Genomic DNA, 21,336 nt, shown 5'->3' on the forward strand with positions numbered 1-21,336 from the left:
CCGCACTGTCGGAGGGTCAGTACTGATGGAGTGGGTGTACTGACAGGGACAGGAGGAGACCATTCAGCCCTTTGAGCCCATTCTGCCATTCTCCAGGGCCTTACCGTACTCCATGTTTTGTTGATAGACTCATCCAGGTAAAACAGGGACCTCAGAACCCATAGAATCAGAGAATGCCTACAAAATTGCCACAAAACAGAAAGAGGCCATTTGGCCCATCGAGTCTCCAAAATAGCATCACACCCTGGCCCACAAACCTCTACCATATCCCCATAATCCCATGCATTTACCAATGTACCGAACATGCACATCCTTGGACACGAAGGAGCAATTTAGCATGGCCAATCCACCTAACCCGCACATCTTTGGAGTGTGGGAGGAAACCGGAGCACCCGGAGGAAACCCACGCAGACACGGGGAGAACGTGCAGACTCCACACAGACAGTGACCCAAGCCGGGAATCAAACCTGGGTCCCTAGCGCTGTGAGGCAGCAGTGCTAACCACTGTGCCACCGTGCCGCCCCCTTTACTGACCTTGCTGTGAGGAATTGCTTCTGCACATTAGGAGGGACGTGAAGAATTTAGAGAGGGCGCAAAAAAGATTCATGGGAACACTTCCTGTGACGAGGAACCTCAGCCCGTGGATAGGTCGGAGAAGTTGGGAATGTTTTCCTTGGAGAAGATAAGTTTTCGAGAGGGAGATTCGAACGAGGTGTTCAAAATCGTGAGGGGGTCAGGAAGAGAGTAGATCGGGGATAAACTGTTCCCATTGGTGGAAGGATCGAGAACAAGAGGGGACGAAGATTTCAGGCGATTGGACAGGAAAACAACGGAAACACGAGGAGAAAGGTTTTCACCCTGCGAGGAGTTAGGATCTGGAATGCACTGTCCGAGAGTGTGTTGGAGGAGTGTTGCATGGTGGCACAGGGTGAGAACTCCTGCCTCACAGCGCCAAGGACCCGGGTTCAAATCCGGCCTCGGGTGACTGTGTGGAGTTTGCACATTCTTCCCCGTGTCTGCATGGGTTTCCTCCGGGTACTCCGGTTTCCTCCCACAGTCTGAAAGACGTGTAGGTTAGGCGGATTGGCCATGCTAAATTGCCCCTTAGTGTCCAAAGATGTGCAGGTTAGGTGGATTGACCATGCTAAATTGCCCCTTCGTGTCTAAGGATGTGCAAGTTAGGTGGATTGGCCATGCTAAATTGTCCCTTAGTGTCCAAAGATGTGCAGGTTAGGGGGATTGGCCATACTAAATTGCCCCTTGGTGTCCAAAGATGTGCGGGTTAGGTGGATTGGCCATGCTAAATTGCCTCTTAGTGTTCAAAGGTGTGCAGGTACGGTGGATTGGCCATGCTAAATTGCCCCTTGGTGTCCAAAGATGTGCGGGTTAGGTGGATTGGCCATGCTAAATTGCCTCTTAGTGTCCAAAGATGTGCAGGTTAGGTGGATTGACCATGCTAAATTGCCCCTTAGTATCTAAAGATGTGTAGGTTAGGTGGATTGGCCATGCTAAATTGCCCCTTAGTATCTAAAGATGTGTAGGTTAGGTGGATTGGCCATGCTAAATTGCCCCTTAGTATCTAAAGATGTGTAGGTTTGGTGGATTGGCCATGCTAAATTGCCCCTTAGTATCTAAAGATGTGTAGGTTTGGTGCATTGGCCATGATAAATTGCCCCTTAGTGTCAGGGGGTTTCGGAGGGTAATTACACTGGGTTACGAGGATAGGACCTGGGGCAGGGGCTTGTTGTCGCTGCAGGCTCAATGGGCCGAATGGCCTCCTTCTGCACTGTAAATTCTGTGATAATTGAGACTTTCAAAAGTGGAGTTGGATCATTATCTGTAAAGGAAGAATGTGCAGGGTAATGGGGAGAAGGCAGGGGGCGAGGAGTGACAGTAGCTCCAGATCCAGAGTTCATACAATGGGCCGAATGGCCTCCATCTGTGACAACTCTGCCAAAGGGAGATTTTGAGGTGATGTCTAGATTCTAGACTAGACTGCCCGCCCTACCAGTGACATAAGAGTTTCACTCTACCTGGCATATCATTCCTTCTAAAGTCTAAACAAATCCCCTCCTTAAACGTCTGTGTATTCCAGGGTCGCTGGGTCTTGTTTATGTCCTTTCTTTGCACTCATTCTTGGAACCACGGTAATGCCCTCATGAATCTGCGCTGCATTCCTTCCAAGGCCGGTCTATCCTTTTGTCTCTACCGAGCAGAACAGTACGCTCAGAACTCACAGAACCATGCAGGGAAGGCGATGGTCTAGTGGTATTATCGCTGGACTATTAAACCAGAAACTCAGCTCATGTCTTGGGGAACTGGGTTCATAAGAACATAAGAAATAGGAGCAGGAGTAGGCCATCTAGCCCCTCGAGCCTGCCCCGCCATTCAATAAGATCATGGCTGATCTGAAGTGGATCAGTTCCACTTACCCACCTGATCCCTATAACCCCTAATTCCCTTACCGATCAGGAATCCATCTATCCGTGATTTAAACACATTCAATGAGGTAGCCTCCACCACTTCAGTGGGCAGAGAATTCCAGAGATTCACCACCCTCTGAGAGAAGAAGTTCCTCCTCAACTCTGTCCTAAACTGACCCCCCTTTATTTTGAGGCTGTGCCCTCTAGTTCTAGCTTCCTTTCTAAGTGGAAAGAATCTCTCCATCTCAGCTTCACACCTCCAGCGACCTGGGTTCGATTCCCGGCTTGGGTCACCGTCTGTGTGGAGTTTGCACATTCTCCTTGTGTCTGCGTGGGTTTCCTCCGGGTGCTCCGGTTTCCTCCCACAGTCCAAAGATGTGCGGGTTAGGTTGATTGGCCATGCTAAAATTGCCCCTTAGTGTCCTGAGATGCGTGGATTAGTGGGTAAAATATGTAGGGATATGGGGGTAGTGCCTGGGTGGAATTGTGGTCGGTGCAGACTCGATGGGCCGAATGGCCTCTTTCTGTACTGTAGGGTTTCTATGATTTCTCTACCCTATCCAGCCCCTTCATTATCTTATAGGTCTCTATAAGATTCCCCCTCAGCCTTCTAAATTCCAACGAATACAAACCCAATCTGCTCAGTCTCTCCTCATAATCAACACCCCTCATCTCTGGTATCAACCTGGTGAACCTTCTCTGTACTCCCTCCAAGGCCAATATATCCTTCCGCAAATAAGGGGACCAATACTGCACACAGTATTCCAGCTGCGGCCTCACCAATGCCCTGTACAGATGCAGCAAGACATCTCTGCTTTTATATTCTATCCCCCTTGCGATATAGGCCAACATCCCATTTGCCTTCTTGATCACCTGTTGCACCTGCAGACTGGGTTTTTGCGTCTCATCACGGCACGGCAGATGGTGGAATTTGAATTCAATAATACTGCGTAGGCCTGGCTACAGTGGATGTGGAGAGGGTGTTTCCACTAGTGGGAGAGACTAGAACTCGAGGGCACAACCTCAGAGTGAAGGGACGCTCCTTTAAAACTGAGAGGAGGAGGAATTTCTTCAGCCAGAGGGTGGCGAATCTGTGGAACTCTTTGAGAATCATATCAGGCGTGATCGAATGGCGGAGCAGATTCGATGGGCCGAATGGCCTAATTCTGCTCCTATATCTTACGATCCCAATAAAAAATATCTGGAACTTAAGAATCTACTGATGACCCATTGTTAATTGTTGGAAAAACCCTCCTGGTTCACTAATGTCCCTTTTAGGGAAGGAAATCTGCCGTCCTTACCCGGTCTGGCCTACATGTGACTCCAGAGCCACAGCCAATGTGGTTGACTCTCAATCGCCCCTCTGAAATGGCCGAGCAAACCAAGGGCGACGAGGGATGGGCAATAACTGCTGGCCAGCCATCGACGCCCATGTCCCATGAATGAATAAAAAAATATACTACAATAATAAAATGGCTGAGCATCCACGGCACTCTGGGGTAGAGAAATCAGAAGCCTCAGGAGAACACATTTCTTCTCAACTCAGTCATAAAATGGCCGATTCTTTATTCTGCAGACCACATCTTTGGACACTAAGGGGCAATTTAGCATGGCCAATCCACCTAACCTGCACATCCTTGGACACTAAGGGGCAATTTAGCATGGCCAATCCACCTAACCTGCACATCTTTAGACACTAAGGGGCAATTTAGCATGGCCAATCCACCTAACCTGCACATCTTTGGACACTAAGGGGCAATTTAGCATGGCCAATCCACCTAACCCGCACATCTTTGGACACTAAGGGGCAATTTAGCATGGCCAATCCACCTAACCCGCACATCTTTGGACACTAAGGGGCAATTTAGCATGGCCAATCCACCTAACCCGCACATCTTTGGACAGTAAGGGGCAATTTAGCATGGCCAATCCACCTAACCTGCACATCTTTGGACACTAAGGGGCAATTTAGTATGGCCAATCCACCTAACCCGCACATCTTTGGACAGTAAGGGGCAATTTAGCATGGCCAATCCACCTAACCTGCACATCGTTGGACACTAAGGGGCAATTTAGCATGGCCAATCCACCTAACCTGCACATCTTTGGACTGTGGGAGGAAACCAGAGCACCCAGAGGAAACCCACCCAGACACGGGGGGAACGTGCAAAGTCCGCACAGACAGTGACCCGAGGCTGGAATCGAACCGGGGTCCCTGGCGCTGTGAGGCAGCAGAGGAAATTCAGAGCTCCGGTCCCCAGGCAGCTGAAGGCACTGCCGCCAACGGCAGACCGACTAGGGGAACCGAGGAATGAGCAAGAGGGCCAGACTTGGGGAGTAGGCGGAAACTTCTGAATAAATCAGTGTTAAAGTCATGAGGATAAACAGAGCGGTGCACTGGAGTGTGGATGTATTGAAGTTTAAGTGGCTTTTAACTCCAGCCAACCTTAACCCCGAGACGTATTACGACCTTGAAGGAAGGAGCTGAAGTGTGTTCGTCAACGTGATGAGCAAGTGGAGGTCATCAGGAGGGCAAATGTACAGTTCTTGGCATTCATTATGTTCGTGGTGCCAAAAGCCGAGCCCACGAATGCAAATAACACAAGGCTAAACTGAGGCACGGGGCACACCACATCATTTAACTGTGCAGCAACATTACCTCTCCTTTACTGGACCTGCAAACGAAATATCTGGGGGTGGTGGGGGGAGGGGAGGGTGGTGGGGGGAGGGGAGGGTGGTGGGGGGAGTGGGGGGAGGGGACACCTTACCAAGTAGTGACAGGGTCCGACTGAAAACCCCTGCCTTTCTCTCCAGAGAAACAGGCCGGTTTTCCCTCAAGACCTTTTGACACTCGATCTCTAGCCATTTGTGCCAGGGTGTTTCAAGCATTCATCTAAAAGCTCCTTCAATGTTGTGAGGGTTCCTGCCTCTATTCCACAGATTCACAACTCTTTGTGTGAAGAAGTTCCTCCTCAACTCAGTCCTAAATCTGCTCCCCCTTATTTTAAGGCTATGCCCCCTCGTCCCAGTTTCACCCGCCAGTGGAAACAACCTCCCTGCTTCTATCTTATCTATTCCCTTCATAATCTTATATGTTTCCGTAAGGTTCCCCCTTCATTCTTCTTAGTTCCACAACTTCAGACTGACCTTTCTCTGTCTTCTTAATCTTTTTTTGTTTAAAACATCACAAATATATTTCATTCTCCTCAAAGGCCCTCCCTGCCGCTCCCCCACTGGGCCAGCTGTTCCTAAGTCTTGCTGCATTTTTTGCTGCAATCTCTCCCCGCTCCCACTAATCACTGTTCCCGCTGTTCCACTCCCCCCCCTACACATAATCACACACTTCCCTCTCTTTCTTTCTGAAGAAGGGTCTCAAAACGCTAATCCTGTTTCACTCTCTCCCAACAGACGCTGCCAGACCGGCTGATTTTATCCATCTCTCTCTCTGCACTGGTTGTATTCCTAAGCATATTGCATTATTGTTCGTTACATAAGGGTCTAGCTGTGGTCTCCAGACACCCAGGTGATGGCGGGGGGTGGGGGGGGGGGGGGGGGGGAGTTTCTGATTGGACACATGGAATTGGTGAGGCCATACCTGGAGTATTGTGTGCAGGTTTGGAAGCGTAGAGGAGAACATGCCCCTGACTACATCAACTGGGACGAAGGAGAAAAGGTCGAGAGCTTCACGTTTCTAGGTGTCCAGATCACCAACAACCTGTCCTGGTCCCTCCACGCTGCTGCTATAGTTAAGAAAGCCCCACCAACGCCTCCACTCTCTCAGGAGGCTAAGGAAATTCAGCATGTCCGTTACGGCTCTCACCAATTTTTACAGATGCACCATTGAAAGCATTCTTCCAGATGTATCGCAGCTTGGTCTGGGCTCCTGCTCTGTCCAAGACCGCAAGGAACTACAAAAGGTCGTGAATGTAGCCCAATCCATCACGCAAACCAGCCTCCCATCCATTGGCTCTGTCTACACTTCCCGCTGCCTCGGGAAAAGCAGCCAGCATAATTAAGGACCCCACGCACCCTGGACATTCTCTCTTCCACCTTCTTCCATCGGGAAAAAGATACAAAAGTCTGAGATTGCGTACCAACCGACTCAAGAACAGCTTCTTCCCTGCTGCCATTAGACATTTGAATGGACCTACCTCACACTAAGTTGATCTTTCCTAACACCCTAACTATGACTGTAACACTACATTCTGCACTCTCTCCCTTCCTTCTCTATGAACGGTATGCTTTGCCTGTATAGCGCGCAAGAAACAATACTTTTCACTGTATCCCAATACATGTGACAATAATAAATCAAATCAAATACTTCTCCCCTATGTACTCTACGAACGGTATGCTTTGTCTGCATAGCGCGCAAGAAACAATACTTTTCACTGTATCCCAATACACGTGACAATAATAAAACAAATCAAAACCTGTTCAAAAGGATGTTCTTGCGAAGAGGGAGTACAGCGAAGGTTTACCAGGGTGATTCCTGGGATGGCAGGTCTGTCATATGAGGAGAGACTAAGTCAGTTAGGATTGTATTCACTGAGTTTAGAAGAGTGAGGGGGGGATCTCATAGAAACTTATAAAATTCTGACAGGGTTAATTCAGAAAGAAAGTCCAGAACTGTTCTTCTATTTCATATTCATTCATGGGACATGGGCATCGCTGGCTGGGCCAGCATTTATTGCCCATCCCTAGATGCCCTTGGAGGGCAGTTGATAATCAACCACATTGGCTGTGGCTCTGGAGTCACATGTAGGCCAGACCGGGTAAGGACGGCAGATTTCCTTCCCTAAAGGAACCAGATGGGTTTTTCCGACAATGGGTCATCAGTAGATTCTTAATTCCAGATTTTTTTATTGAATTCAAATTCCACCATCTGCCGTGGCGGGATTCGAACCTGGGTCCCCCAGAACATTAGCTGAGTTTCTCTAAATTAATAGTCCAGTGACAACACCACTAGGCCATCGCCTCTACATAGTTTGAGGATAAGGGGGTAAACCTTTTAGGACTGAAGTGAGGAGAAATTTCTTCACCCAGAGGGTGGTGAATGTGTGGAATTCACTCCCACAGAAAGTTGTTGTGGCCACAATGTTGTGTGATTTCAAGAAGAAATTAGATATCGCTCTTGGGGCTAAAGGGATCAAGGAGGGAATCAGGATATTGAATTTGATGATCAGCCATGATTGAAATGAAATTGGAATTCAGAAGAATGAGGGGAGATCTTCTAGAAACATATGAGATTATGAAGGGAATAGATGATAGAAGCAAGGAGGTTGTTTCCACTGGCGGGTGAAACTAGAACTAGGGGGCATGGCCTCAAAATAAGGGGAAGCAGATTTAGGACTGAGTTGAGGAGGAACTTCTTCACCCAAAGGGTTGTGAATCTGTGGAATTCCCTGCCCAGTGAGGCTACCTCATTGAATGTTTTTAAGGCAAGGATAGATAGATTTTTGAACAGTAAAGGAATTAAGGGCTATGGTGAGCGGGTGGGTAAGTGGAGCTGAGTCCACAAATAGATCAGCCATGATCTTATTGAATGGCGGAGCAGGCTCGAGGGGGCCAGGTGGACTAATCCTGCTGCTAGTTTCTATGTCTAAGGTTGAGATTAGCCGAGATCTGTTCGCACTGTGCACTGTTGTCAGTTCTTTGGGTGTTAGGTGTGGGTGAGCAAGAAGCTTTTGAACTCAACTCATACTCGCAGTCAGTGTGCATGCACCTGAGTACAGATGGGGATCAGGCTAGTCTGATGCTGTGCCTCCCGAACAGTTACGTTCACTGGAATATGACAGTACACACCTCTGTCACCACTCGGAGAGTTCATAGAATCCCTACAGTGCAGAAGGAGGCCATTCAGCCCATCGAGCCCTGCACCAACAATCATCCCACCCAGGCCCTGTCCCCGTAACCCTACAAATTTACACTATTAGTCCCCCTGACACTAAGGGTCAATTTAGCATGGCCAATCCCCCTAACCTGCACATCTTTGGACACTAAGGGGCAATTTAGCATGGCCAATCTCCCTAACCTGCACATCTTTGGAGTGTGAGAGCGAATGGAGCACTCAGAGGAAACCCATGCAGACACGGGGAGAATGTGCAAACACCACACACACAGTAACCCGAGGCTGGAATCGAACTCGGGTCCCTGGCGCTGTGAGTAGCAGTGCTAACCCACTGTGCCACCGCTGCTGCCTGAAGGGGGGGGAGAGTGTCTTCAGGTTAAGGAGGAAATTAAGTGAGAGAAAACATGTGGGAGAATAGCAACAGATATTCTCAGCTGAACATCATCCAGTCACCAACAAAGGTTCTCACAGGAAGAACATGTTGTTTGAAATTCTGTGATAATTGATCACTGCAGAGGGATGACCATTGCAGCCCCTCTGACAGTGCGGCACTCCCACAGTATGACCCTCTGACAGTGCGGTACTCCCACAGCACTGACCCTCTGACAGTGCGGCACTCCCACAGCACTGACCCTCTGACAGTGCAGCACTCCCTCAGCACTGACCCTCTGACAGTGCGGCACTCCCTCAGCACTGACCCTCTGACAGTGCGGCACTCCCTCAGCACTGACCCTCTGACAGTGCGGCACTCCCTCAGCACTGACCCTCTGACAGTGCGGCACTCCCACAGTATGACCCTCTGACAGTGCGGTACTCCCTCAGCACTGACCCTCTGACAGTGCGGCACTCCCTCAGCACTGACCCTCTGACAGTGCGGTACTCCCACAGCACTGACCCTCTGACAGTGCGGCACTCCCACAGCACTGACCCTCTGACAGTGCGGCACTCCCACAGTATGACCCTCTGACAGTGCGGTACTCCCTCAGCACTGACCCTCTGACAGTACGGCACTCCCTCAGCACTGACCCTCGGACAGTGCGGCACTCCCTCAGCACTGACCCTCTGACAGTGCGGCACTCCCTCAGCACTGACCCTCTGACAGTGCGGTACTCCCACAGCACTGACCCTCTGACAGTGCGGCACTCCCTCAGCACTGACCCTCTGACAGTGCAGCACTCCCTCAGCACTGACCCTCTGACAGTGCGGCACTCCCTCAGCACTGACCCTCTGACAGTGCGGCACTCCCTCAGCACCGACCCTCTGACAGTGCGGCACTCCCTCAGTACTGACCCTCTGACAGTGTGGCGCTCCCTCAGCACTGACCCTCTGACAGTGTGGCACTCCCTCAGCACTGACCCTCTGACAGTGTGGCACTCCCTCAGCACTGACTCTCTGACAGTGCGGCACTCCTTCAGCACTGACCCACTGACAGTGCGGCACTCCCTCAGCACTGACTCTCTGACAGTGCGGCACTCCCTCAGCACTGACCCTCTGACAGTGCGGCACTCCCTCAGCACTGACCCTCTGACAGTGCGGCACTCCCTCAGCACTGGCCCTCTGACAGTGCGGCGCTCCATCCGCACTGACACTGACAGTTCAGCACATAATGTCTCACAGTGCTGCGCTCTCAGTATCACAGACAACTGTCTCTCGCGTTCACTTGCACCTTGTGACAGAGGTGGAGATTGTATCAGTCTCCCTTGTGTATTCTGATCGCACAGTAACTTTGCTCTGCACCTTCAGAGTAATTATTGCAGTTAAGCGGCCATAAAAGAGATTTATTCGAGATTACAATCTCAGAACTGTGTGGAACAATGGAACAGCTGGGGATCCCTTCTCTCAAACAGCGAATGCTGACAGACGTCTGGAAGATGATGAAGGAGTTCGATAGGGTAGACAGAGAGAATATATTTCCGTATCTATGCTGGGGTCCATCGTACAGTCACCGATACATCCATTCAGGAGAAACCATTTCACCCAGAGATTGGGGAGAATGTGGGACTCGCTCCCCAGGGAGTGGGGAGAATGTGGGACTCACTCCCACGGGAGGAGTGGGCAGAATGTGGGACTCGCTCCCACGGGGAGTGGGGGAGAATGTGGGACTCGCTCCCACGGGAGGAGTGGGGAGAATGTGGGACTTGCTCCCACAGGGAGTGGGGAGAATGTGTGACTCACTCCCACGGGGAGTGGGGAGAATGTGTGACTCACTCCTCTGGGGAATGGGGAGAATGCGGGACTCGCTCCCACGGGAGGAGTGGGGAGAATGTGGGACTCGCTCCCACGGGGAGTGGGGAAGAATGTGGGACTCACTCCCACGGGGAGTGGGGGAGAATGTGTGACTCACTCCTCTGGGGAGTGGGGAGAATGTGGGACTCACTCCTCTGGGGAGTGGGGGAGAATGTGGGACTCGCTCCCACGGGAGGAGTGGGGAGAATGTGGGACTTGCTCCCACAGGGAGTGGGGAGAATGTGTGACTCACTCCCACGGGGAGTGGGGAGAATGTGTGACTCACTCCTCTGGGGAATGGGGAGAATGCGGGACTCGCTCCCACGGGAGGAGTGGGGAGAATGTGGGACTTGCTCCCACAGAGAGTGGGGAGAATGTGGGACTCACTCCCACGGGGAGTGGGGGAGAATGTGTGACTCACTCCTCTGGGGAGTGGGGAGAATGTGGGACTCACTCCTCTGGGGAGTGGGGGAGAATGTGGGACTCGCTCCCACGGGAGGAGTGGGGAGAATGTGTGACTCACTCCTCTGGGGAATGGGGAGAATGTGGGACTCGCTCCCACGGGGAGTGGGGGAGAATGTGGGACTCGCTCCCACGGGAGGAGTGGGGAGAATGTGGGACTCGCTCCCACGGGGAGTGGGGAGAATGTGGGACTCGCTCCCACGGGAGGAGTGGGCAGAATGTGGGACTCGCTCCCACAGGGAGTGGGGAGAATGTGGGACTCGCTCCCACGGGGACTGGGGAGAATCTGGGACTCACTCCCACGGGGAGTGGGGAGAATGTGGGACTTGCTCCCACGGGGAGTGGGGAAGAATGTGGGACTCGCTCCCACGGGAGGAGTGGGGAGAATGTGGGACTTGCTCCCACAGGGAGTGGGGAGAATGTGGGACTTGCTCCCACAGGGAGTGGGGAGAATGTGGGACTCAATCCCACGGGGAGTGGGGAGAATGTGGGACTCACTCCTCTGGGGAGTGGGGGAGAATGTGTGACTCACTCCTCTGGGGAGTGGGGAGAATGTGGAACTCACTCCCCAGGGAGTGGGGGAGAATGTGGGACTCGCTCCCATGGGGGGAGTGGGGAGAATGTGGGACTCGCTCCCATGGGGAGTGGGGAGAATGTGGGACTCGCCCCCACGAGGAGTGGGGAAATAGTGGCACTCACTCCCAGTACACTCACTCAGTGTAAATACTTTGCTGGACTGTTTATCTGGCTGCTTTCCCTCTTCCTCCCCCCAGCTGTTGTGTGAATGATTTGACACAGAAAACAGATGTGCCATTGGCTAATCTGCTGATCTCAGTTTCGGAATGAGATCCAGCCTTTATCTTGAGATCGAATGCGACATCGCGGAATGGATTAGAATGTCATCGCTTGAGCACCATGTTACTGCTTGGCTGGGTTCTCCTGATACATCTGCTTCCTGTTGTGGAGGGGGTTAGATTAGCTCAGTCGGCTGGGCAGCTGGTTAGCAATGCAGAGCAATGCCAACAGCACAAGTTCAATTCCCGTACCGCCTGAGACTATTCATAAAGCCCCCACTCCTCAACCTTTGCCTGAGGTGTGATGATCCTCAGGTTAAATCATAAGACACTGGAGCAGAATTAGGCCACTCGGCCCATCGAGTCTGCCCCACCAATCAATCATGGCTGATATTTTTCTCATCCCCATTCTCCTGCTCTTTTCCCCATCACCCCTGATCCCCTTATTAATCAAGAACCTATCTATCTCTGTCTTAAAGACACTCAATGTCCCGGCCTCCACAGCCTTCTGCGGCAAAGAGTTCCACAGATTCACCACCCTCTGGCTGGAGAAATTCCTCCTCATCTCTGTTTTAAAGGATCGTCCCTTTAGCCTGAGGTTGTGCCGTCTGGTTCTAGTTTTTCTGACTGGTGGAAACAGCCTCTCCACATCCACTCTAGCCAGGCCTCGCAGTATCCTGTAAGTTTCAATAAGATCCCCCCATCACTATCATTCAACTCTCCCCATCTCCCTCAAAGTGGGGGTTCATCTGGGACTTTCGCGACTTTACCTTTTCCCCTACAATGGGCCTATACACAATGCCCTTCATAGATTCTTCATGGAATCTACGGCACGGAGACAGGCCCTTTGGCCCAAACTGGTCCATGCCGACCAAAATGCCCACCTAAGCTATCCCCATTTGCCTGCGTCTGGCCCATATCCCTCTAAACCTTTCCGATCCATGTATCTGTCCAAATGCCTTTAAAATGTTGTCCATGTCCCTGTCTCAACCACTTCCTCTGGCAACTCCTTCCACACACCTACCACCCTCTGTGTATAAAAGTTGTTCCGCAGGGTCCCATGAATTCTTTCCCCTCTTAACTCAAACCTCCGCCCTCCAGTTCTCGACTCCCCAACCCCGGGAAAAAGACTGAGTGCATTCACCCTATCCATGCCTCTCATGATCTGAAACACCTCTAAGATCACCCCTCAATCTCCTACGCTCCAAAGGAAAAAGTCCTAGACTGTCCAACCTCGAACTCAGTCGGGGAGGCGATGGCCTAGTGGTATTATCGCTTAGACTATTAATCCAGAAACTCAGCTAATGTTCTGGGGGGGACCCAGGTTCGAATCCCGCCACGGCAGATGGTGGAATTTGAATTCAATAAAAAATATCTGGGATTAAGAATCTACTGATGACCCATTGTCGGAAAAACCCACCTGGTTCCCTTTAGGGAAGGAAATCTGCCGTCCTTACCCCGGTCTGGCCGACATGTGACTCCAGAGCCACAGCCAATGTGGTTGACTCTCAACTGCGCTCCAAGGGCAACTAGGGATGGGCAATAAATGTTGGCCCAGCCAGCGACGCACATATCCCATGATGAATAAAAGAAATGTCCTTTGAGTCCTGGCAGCCTCCTTGTAAATTGGCAGACACGCCCTAGCCTCCCCAACAATCTGCCTGTCACCTTATCAGGATGGAGATCGGAGTAGAGAGAGGGAGAGAGAGAGAGTAGGTGGTTAGAAGTCGGCCATTTTGGAGCTTGATGTTTTTGGCTGCAGATGTTTTGCTAACTTTCCATTTATTCAGAATAAAACTGGAGCTGAGCCTCATGTAAATCTGGAATGGGGATTCAATTGAATACCAGTGCGTAAGCCATTTGGGCCATCGTGCCCGAGCTGGCTGTTTGGTTTAACACCTATCCAACTCGTCCCATTCCCGTCGTGCCCAAACCACACTCAATCCCAGCCCTCCACTCTCCCCAACTCTCTGCACATCTTTCCTCTTCCAGTATTCACCCCCATTCCCTTTTGAAAGTTGCTGTTGAATCTGCTTCTGGCCCTCCTGATAGCTCGCTGCGTCAAAAACCTTCTCCCCCACTCCATTTCTCCTGCTGATTCCCCGCCATCGGACTCCCTCTGGACATCGACCCTCCTGTCACTGGAAACTGTTTCTCCTCATTTTTTCCATCAAAACCCTTAATGGCTTGGAACAGCTGGATTACATCTCCCCTTCACCCTCTCCGCCCTGAGTGGAGATTTTCAAAACTGAGTTGGTTCTGGAGCAGTTCTGGACTGGTTCTGGACTGCTTCTAGTTTGGTTCTGGGCTGGTTCTGGAGTAGTTCTGGACTGGTTCTGCACTGGTTCTAGTTTGGTTCTGGGCTGGTTCTGGAGTAGTTCTGGACTGGTTCTAGTTTGGTTCTGGGCTGGTTTTGGAGTAGTTCTGGACTGGTTCTGGAGTAGTTCTGGACTGGTTCTGCACTGGTTCTAGTTTGCTTCTGGGCTGGTTCTGGAGTAGTTCTGGAGTAGTTCTGGACTGGTTCTGCACTGGTTCTAGTTTGGTTCTGGAGTAGTTCTGGACTGGTTCTAGTTTGGTTCTGGAGTAGTTCTGGACTTCTAGTTTGGTTCTGGAGTAATTCTGGACTGGTTCTAGTTTGGTTCTGGGCTGGTTCTGGAGTAGTTCTAGGCTGGTTCTAGTTTGGTTCTGGGCTCATTCTGGAATGGTTCTAGTTTGGCTCTGGGCTGGTTCTGGAGTAGTTCTGGACTGGTTCTAGTTTGGTTCTGGGCTGGTTCTGGAGTAGTTCTGGGCTGGTTCTGGAGGAGTTCTGGAGTGGTTCTGGAGTAGTCCTGGACTGCATCTAACCTGAGCATGATAAGACATGCAACAAAGAAAGAAAGAGTGAACGAGGGAAAGAGAGAATGAGAGAACGAGAGAACAAACAAAAGTAAGAGAGGGAGAGAGAGAGAAAAAGAGAGGGAGAGAGAGAAAGAGAGAAAGAAAGAAAGAGAGAGAGAGAGAAAGAGGGAAAGAAAGAACAAAAGAAAGACAGACAGTGAAAGAGAGAGAAAGAGATAAAGAGCAAGAGAGAGAGAGAAGGAAAGAAGGAAAGAGAAAGAAAGAGAGAGAGGGTGTGAGAGAGAGAAAAAAAGAAAGAAATGAAAGAAAGGAGAAAGAGAGACTCGTCATTGGAACAAAATTGTTTTTCCCCACATTAGAAATTGAGGTGGGTGTGGATGGGAAATAGATCTGGATAAACAGAGCGAGGTCAGCTGTGCTGAAGCTGTGTTAAAAGGTTATACATTGTAAGCGAGCATGAAGAAAGATGAGGAATAAATCAGTGTCCGGCTAATGGAAACCACTCAAACTGCATTGATTTTATAAATGACAATTTCCCGGTCAGTCTAAGCCACCTTGGCTGCGTCTAAAGAGAGCAGGATTAGCAAGACGGGCTATGAATAGACAGCAGGAGACTGTGATCCCTTTAGCCACGGAGACTGGGAGGGGGGGGGATAAGGCTTCGACGAAAGACAACCGCAACTCGACGGGAGGTCGGGAAGAGGGCGTCGTAAACAAAAGAGAGACTTGCATTTATATAGCGCCTTCCAGGACATTGCCAAAGTGCTTTAGGGCCAGGGAAGTGTCGCGGTTTGCAATGGAGAAAATGGAAGGGGGGGGGGGCGCCTCGGCTTAACATCTCAGCTTAACGCTCACACTCCCCCTCCCTCTGGCTGCTCCCGACTGTCCCAAATATCGTAACTGTGGCCCCTTCCGATTGTAATTCGAGAGCAGTCGGCTGTGGGCTCACCTCGGAGTCCGAACGTTGTGGGTTCAAATCCCTGTGCTCGTTTTACAAAAGAAAAGCAAACTTAAACACACAAAACTGCACTTACACAGCGTAGAAATCCAGACCCTATTTTCCGGTGTGATACTGAGGGCGTGGGGGGACTGTGCTGCACAGGTTGAGTATGAAAGATCCTGTGACTACCATTCCAAATCCCAATATTTAACCCTCGGCTAACATCACCAAAGCAGAGGACATGAAATTCCTGTTTAAGATAGATGGTTGCGTGCAAAATGGCCGCCTAGATTGGCACTTTAGAGTTTCATTGGCTGAAAGTTGCTAGATAAATGAAACTTTGTGAACAATTATTTTGTCGATGTGGCCAGCATTATTGAACTGAATGGCTTGCTAGGCCTTTTCGAACAGTTGGACGGAATTCGGGGGTCATAGTTTGAGGATAAGGGGTAAACCTTTTAGAACTGAGGTGAGGAGACATTTCTTCACCCAGAGGGTGGAGAATGTGTGGAATTCACTCCCACAGAAAGTAGTTGAGGCCAAAATGTTGTGTGATTTCAAGAAGAAATTAGATATAGCTCTTGGGGCTAAAGGGATCGAGGGATATGGGATCAGGATTTGATGATCAGCCATGATCAAAATGAATGGTGGAGCAGGCTCGAAGGGCTGAATGGCCTCCTCCTGCTTTTGATGGTCTGAACAAAGAACAAAGAACAATACAGCACAGGAACAGGCCCTTCGGCCCTCCAAGCCTGCGCCGCTCATGTGCCCAACTAGACCATTCTTTTGTATCCCTCTATTCCCAGTCTGTTCATGTGGTTATCTAGATAAGTCTTAAACGATCCCAGTGTGTCCGCCTCAATCACCTTGCCCGGCAGCGCATTCCAGGCCCCCACCACCCTCTGTGTAAAATACGTCCCCCTGACATGTGTGTTGGACCGTGCCCCCCTCACCTTGAACCCGTGACCCCTTGTGTTCGTCACCTCCGACCTGGGAAAAAGCTTCCCACTGTTCACCCTATCTATGCCCTTCATAATTTTATACACCTCTATTAGGTCGCCCCTCATCCTCCGTCTTTCCGGGGAGAACAACCCCAGTTTACCCAATCTCTCCTCATAGCTAAGACCCTCCATACCAGGCCTGGAGTCACATGTAGGCCAGACTGGGTAAGGACGGCAGATTTCCTAAAGGACATTAGTGAACCGGAGGAGTTTTTACAACAATGGGTCATCATTTAGACTTGTAATTCTAGATTTTTATTGAATTCAAATTTCACCATCTGCCGTGGTGGGATTCGAACCTGGGTCCCCAGAGCCTTACCCTGGATCTCTGGATTACCAGTCCAGTGGACAATACCACCAGGTCACCGCTTCCCCCTCGAGAAGGCAGTAGGTGAGCTGCCTTCTTGAACCCACTGCAGACCCTGTGGTGCAGGTACACCCACAGTGCTGTTAGGGAGGGAGTTCCAGGATTTTGACCCAGCCACAGTGAAGGAACGGCCGATATATTTCCAAATCGGGATGGTGAGTGGCTCAGAGGGGAACCTCCGGGTGGTGGTGTCTCCATGTGTCTGCTGCCTTTGTCCTTCTAGATGGTAGAGATCGTGTGTTTGAGTGAAGCTATGGAAGTATTAAAGAATGACTAAACTTGTTATTGAGGTGGGGTGTTTGTGTGGGAAATGATGATGTAGTGGGAATGCACTGGTGATTCAGAAGCCCTGGCTAATGCTCCACGGAATGGGTTCAAATCCTGCCATAGTCTCAGTAATAATGACTATGAACCTGTCATCAATTGCTATAAATTAATGTAATCCCTCTAGTGCAGAAGAAGGCCATTTGACCCATCACGTCTGCACTGGCCCTCTGAAAGAGCACTCTACCTAAGCTCACTCCCTTACCCTATCACCATAATGCCACACATTTGCCAGGGCCAATCTACCTAAACTACCCATCTTTGGACACTAAGGGGCAATTTAGCATGGCCAATCCACCTAACCCCCACATCTTTGGGACACTAAGGGGCAATTTAGCATGGCCAATCCCCCTAACCCCCACATCTTTGGGACACTAAGGGGCAATTTAGCATGGCCAATCCACCTAACCTGCACATCTTTGGACACCAAGGGGCAATTTAGCATGGCCAATCCACCTAACCTGCACATCTTTGGACACCAAGGGGCAATTTAGCATGGCCAATCCACCTAACCCACACATCTTTGGACACTAAGGGACAATTTAGCATGGCCAATCCCCCTAACCCCCACATCTTTGGACACTAAGGGACAATTTAACATGGCTAATCCACCTAACCTGCACATCTTTGGATTGTGGGAGGAAACCGGAGGAAACCCACGCAGACGCGGGGAGAACGTGCAAACTCCACACAGACAGTGACCCGAGATTGGAATTGAACCCGGTACCCTGGCGCTGTGAGGCAGCAGTGCTAACCACTGTGCCATCATAACGCCCCTTGTAAAAACCCATCTGATTCACTAATGTCCCCTTTAGGGAAGGAAATCTGCCGTCCTTACCCGGTCTGGCCTACATTGCGGGAGGTTAGCCCGCAAATAGAGAAGGATTGTAGACAGTGTAAGAGGGAGAATAGACGGGTGATGGAGAAGGGGAGAGCTCAGACCAAAGGTTTGAGATGTGTCTATTTTAACGCCAGGAGTGTAGTGAATAAAGTGGATGAGCTTAGAGTGTGGATTGATGCTTGGGAGTGTGATGTGGTGACCATTACGGAGACTTGGGGACAGGGACAGGACTGGATACTTCAGGTGCCGGGTTTCAGAAAGGACAGAGAGGGAGGCAAAAGAGGGGGGGGGAGTGGCACTGCTGATCAGGGATAGTGTCACAGCTGTAGAGAAGGTGGAAGCTGTGGAGGGATTGTCTACGGAGTCTCTGTGGGTGGAAGTTTGGAGTGGGAAGGGGTCGATAACTTTGCTGGGTGTTTTCTACAGGCCGCCCAATAGTAACAGGGATGTTGAGGAGAAGATAGGGAAACAGATCCTGGAGAGATGTAGGAATAACAGGGTTGTTGTGATGGGAGACTTTAATTTCCCAAACATCGATTGGAATATCCCTAGGGTAAGGGGTTTGGATGGGGAGGAGTTTGTTAGGTGTGTTAGAACATAGAACATAGAAAGCCACAGCACAAACAGGCCCTTCGGCCCACAAGTTGCGCCGATCACATCCCCACCTCTAGGCCTATCTATAGCCCTCAATCCCATTAAATCCCATGTACTCATCCAGAAGTCTCTTAAAAGACCCCAACGAGTTTGCCTCCACCACCACCGACGTCAGCCGATTCCACTCACCCACCACCCTCTGAGTGAAAAACTTACCCCTGACATCCCCCCTGTACCTACCCCCCAGCACCTTAAACCTGTGTCCTCTCGTAGCAACCATTTCAGCCCTTGGAAATAGCCTCTGAGAGTCCACCCTATCCAGACCCCTCAACATCTTGTAAACCTCTATCAGGTCACCTCTCATCCTTCGTCTCTCCAGGGAGAAGAGACCAAGCTCCCTCAACCTATCCTCATAAGGCATGCCCCCCAATCCAGGCAACATCCTTGTAAATCTCCTCTGCACCCTTTCAATGGCTTCAACATCTTTCCTGTAATGAGGTGACCAGAACTGCGCGCAGTACTCCAAGTGGGGTCTAACCAGGGTCCTATAACCCTCCTGTGTTCAGGAGGGTTTCCTGACACAGCATGTGGATAAGCCTACAAGAGGAGAGGCTGTACTCGATCTGGTACTGGCTAATGAGCCTGGACAGGTGTCAGATCTCTCAGTGGGAGAGCATCTTGGGGATAGCGATCATAACTCTATCTCCTTTACGCTTGCATTGGAAAAAGGGAGGATCAGGCAAGCTAGGAAAGTATTTATCTGGAGTAAGGGGAAATATGAAGCCATCAGGCAGGAGATTAGAGGCGTAAATTGGAAGGAGGCATTCTTAAGGAAAAGTACTGAAGTAAGGTGACAGATTTTCAAGGAATGTTTGTCTGGAGTTCTGCATGACAACATTCCGATGAGACAGGGAGGTGTTGGTAGGTTACGGGAACCGTGGTGCACGAAAGCTGCGCTGAACCTAGTGAGAAAGAAAAGGAAAGCGTACAAAAGGTTCAGAGAGCTAGGCGATGATAGGGATCTAGATGAGTATACGGCTTGTAGGAAGGGACTTAAGAAAGAAATTAGAAGGGGTCATGAGAAGGCCTTGGCAGGTAAGATTAAGGAGAACCCTAAGGCGTTCTATAAATACGTGAAGAGTAAAAGGATGAGATGTAAAGGAATAGGACCTATAAAATGTGAAGGTGAGAAAGTCTGTACAGAACCAGAAGAAAGAGCAGAGGTGCTTAATGAATATTTTACCTCGGTATTCACGATGGAAAAAGACCCGGGTGGTTGTACTACAGGATTGAGGCAGACTGAAAAGATTGAGTATGTGGACATTAAGAAAGAGGACGTGTTGGAAATTTTGAATAGCATCAAGATAGATAAGTCGCCGGGACCGGATGGGATGTACCCCAGGTTACTGTGGGAGACGAGGGAAGAGATTGCAGAGCCTCTGGCGATGATCTTTGCGTCGTCGATGGAGATGGGAGAGGTTCCGGAGGATTGGAGGATTGCGGATGTGGTTCCTATATTCAAGAAAGGGAATAGGGATAGCCCAGGAAATTACCGACCGGTGAGTCTAACCTCAGTGGTTGGTAAGTTGATGGAGAAGATCCTGAGGGACAGGATTTAGGAACATTTAGAGAAGTTCAGTATGCTCAAAAGTAGTCAGCACGACTTTGTCAAAGGCAAATCGTGCCTTACGAGCCTGGTGGAGTTCTTTGAAAATGTAACTAAACACATTGACAAAGGAAAAGCGGTAAAGAACAAATGAACAAAGAACAGTACAGCACAGGAAACAGGCCCTTCGGCCCTCCAAGCCTGTGCCGCTCATTGGTCCAACTAGACCATTCGTTTGTATCCCTCCATTCCCAGACTGCTCATGTGACTATCCAGGTAAGTCTTAAACGATGCCAGCGTGTCTGCCTCCACCACCCTACTTGGCAGCGCATTCCAGGCCCCCACCACCCTCTGTATAAAAAACGTCCCTCTGATATCTGAGTTATACCTCGCCCCTCTCACCTTGAGCCCGTGACCCCTCGTGATCGTCACTTCCGACCTGGGAAAAAGCTTCCCACTGTTCACCCTATCTATACCCTTCATAATTTTGTACACCTCTATTAGATCTCCCCTCATTCTCCGTCTTTCCAGGGAGAACAAGCCCAGTTTACCCAATCTCTCCTCATAGCTAAGACCCTCCATACCAGGCAACATCCTGGTAAACCTTCTCTGCACTCTCTCTAATGCCTCCACGTCCTTCTGGTAGTGCGGCGACCAGAACTGGACGCAGTACTCCAAATGTGGCCTAACCAGCGTTCTATACAGCTGCAACATCAGACTCCAGCTTTTATACTCTATACCCCGTCCGATGAAGGCAAGCATACCATATGCCTTCTTCACCTGTGCTGCCACCTTCAAGGTTTTGTGGACTTGCACACCTAGGTCCCTCTGTGTTTCTATACTCTTGATGGCTCTGCCATTTATTGTATAACTCCCCCCTACATTAGTTCTTCCAAAATGCATCACTTCGCATTGATCTGGATTAAATTCCATCTGCCATTTTTTCCGCCCAATTTTCCATGTGGTTTACATGGACTTCAGCAAGGCGTTCGATAAGGTCCCCCATGCAAGACTTCTCGAGAAAGTGAGAGGGCATGGGATCCAAGAGGCTGTTGCCTTGTGGATTCAGAAC

At 50.2% G+C, this 21,336-nt stretch overlaps 1 protein-coding gene across 1 annotated transcript in view; it reads right to left on the reverse strand.

Annotated features, from left to right (window-relative positions):
• gal3st4 (galactose-3-O-sulfotransferase 4) overlaps positions 1-21,336 on the reverse strand; it is an 81,876-nt gene that overhangs the window by 45,292 nt on the left and 15,248 nt on the right. The gene's annotated exons all lie outside the window — the stretch shown is intronic.

This window comes from Mustelus asterias, unplaced genomic scaffold (genome assembly GCF_964213995.1).
Source record: "Mustelus asterias unplaced genomic scaffold, sMusAst1.hap1.1 HAP1_SCAFFOLD_1389, whole genome shotgun sequence".
NCBI classification, from domain to species: Eukaryota; Metazoa; Chordata; class Chondrichthyes; order Carcharhiniformes; family Triakidae; genus Mustelus; species Mustelus asterias.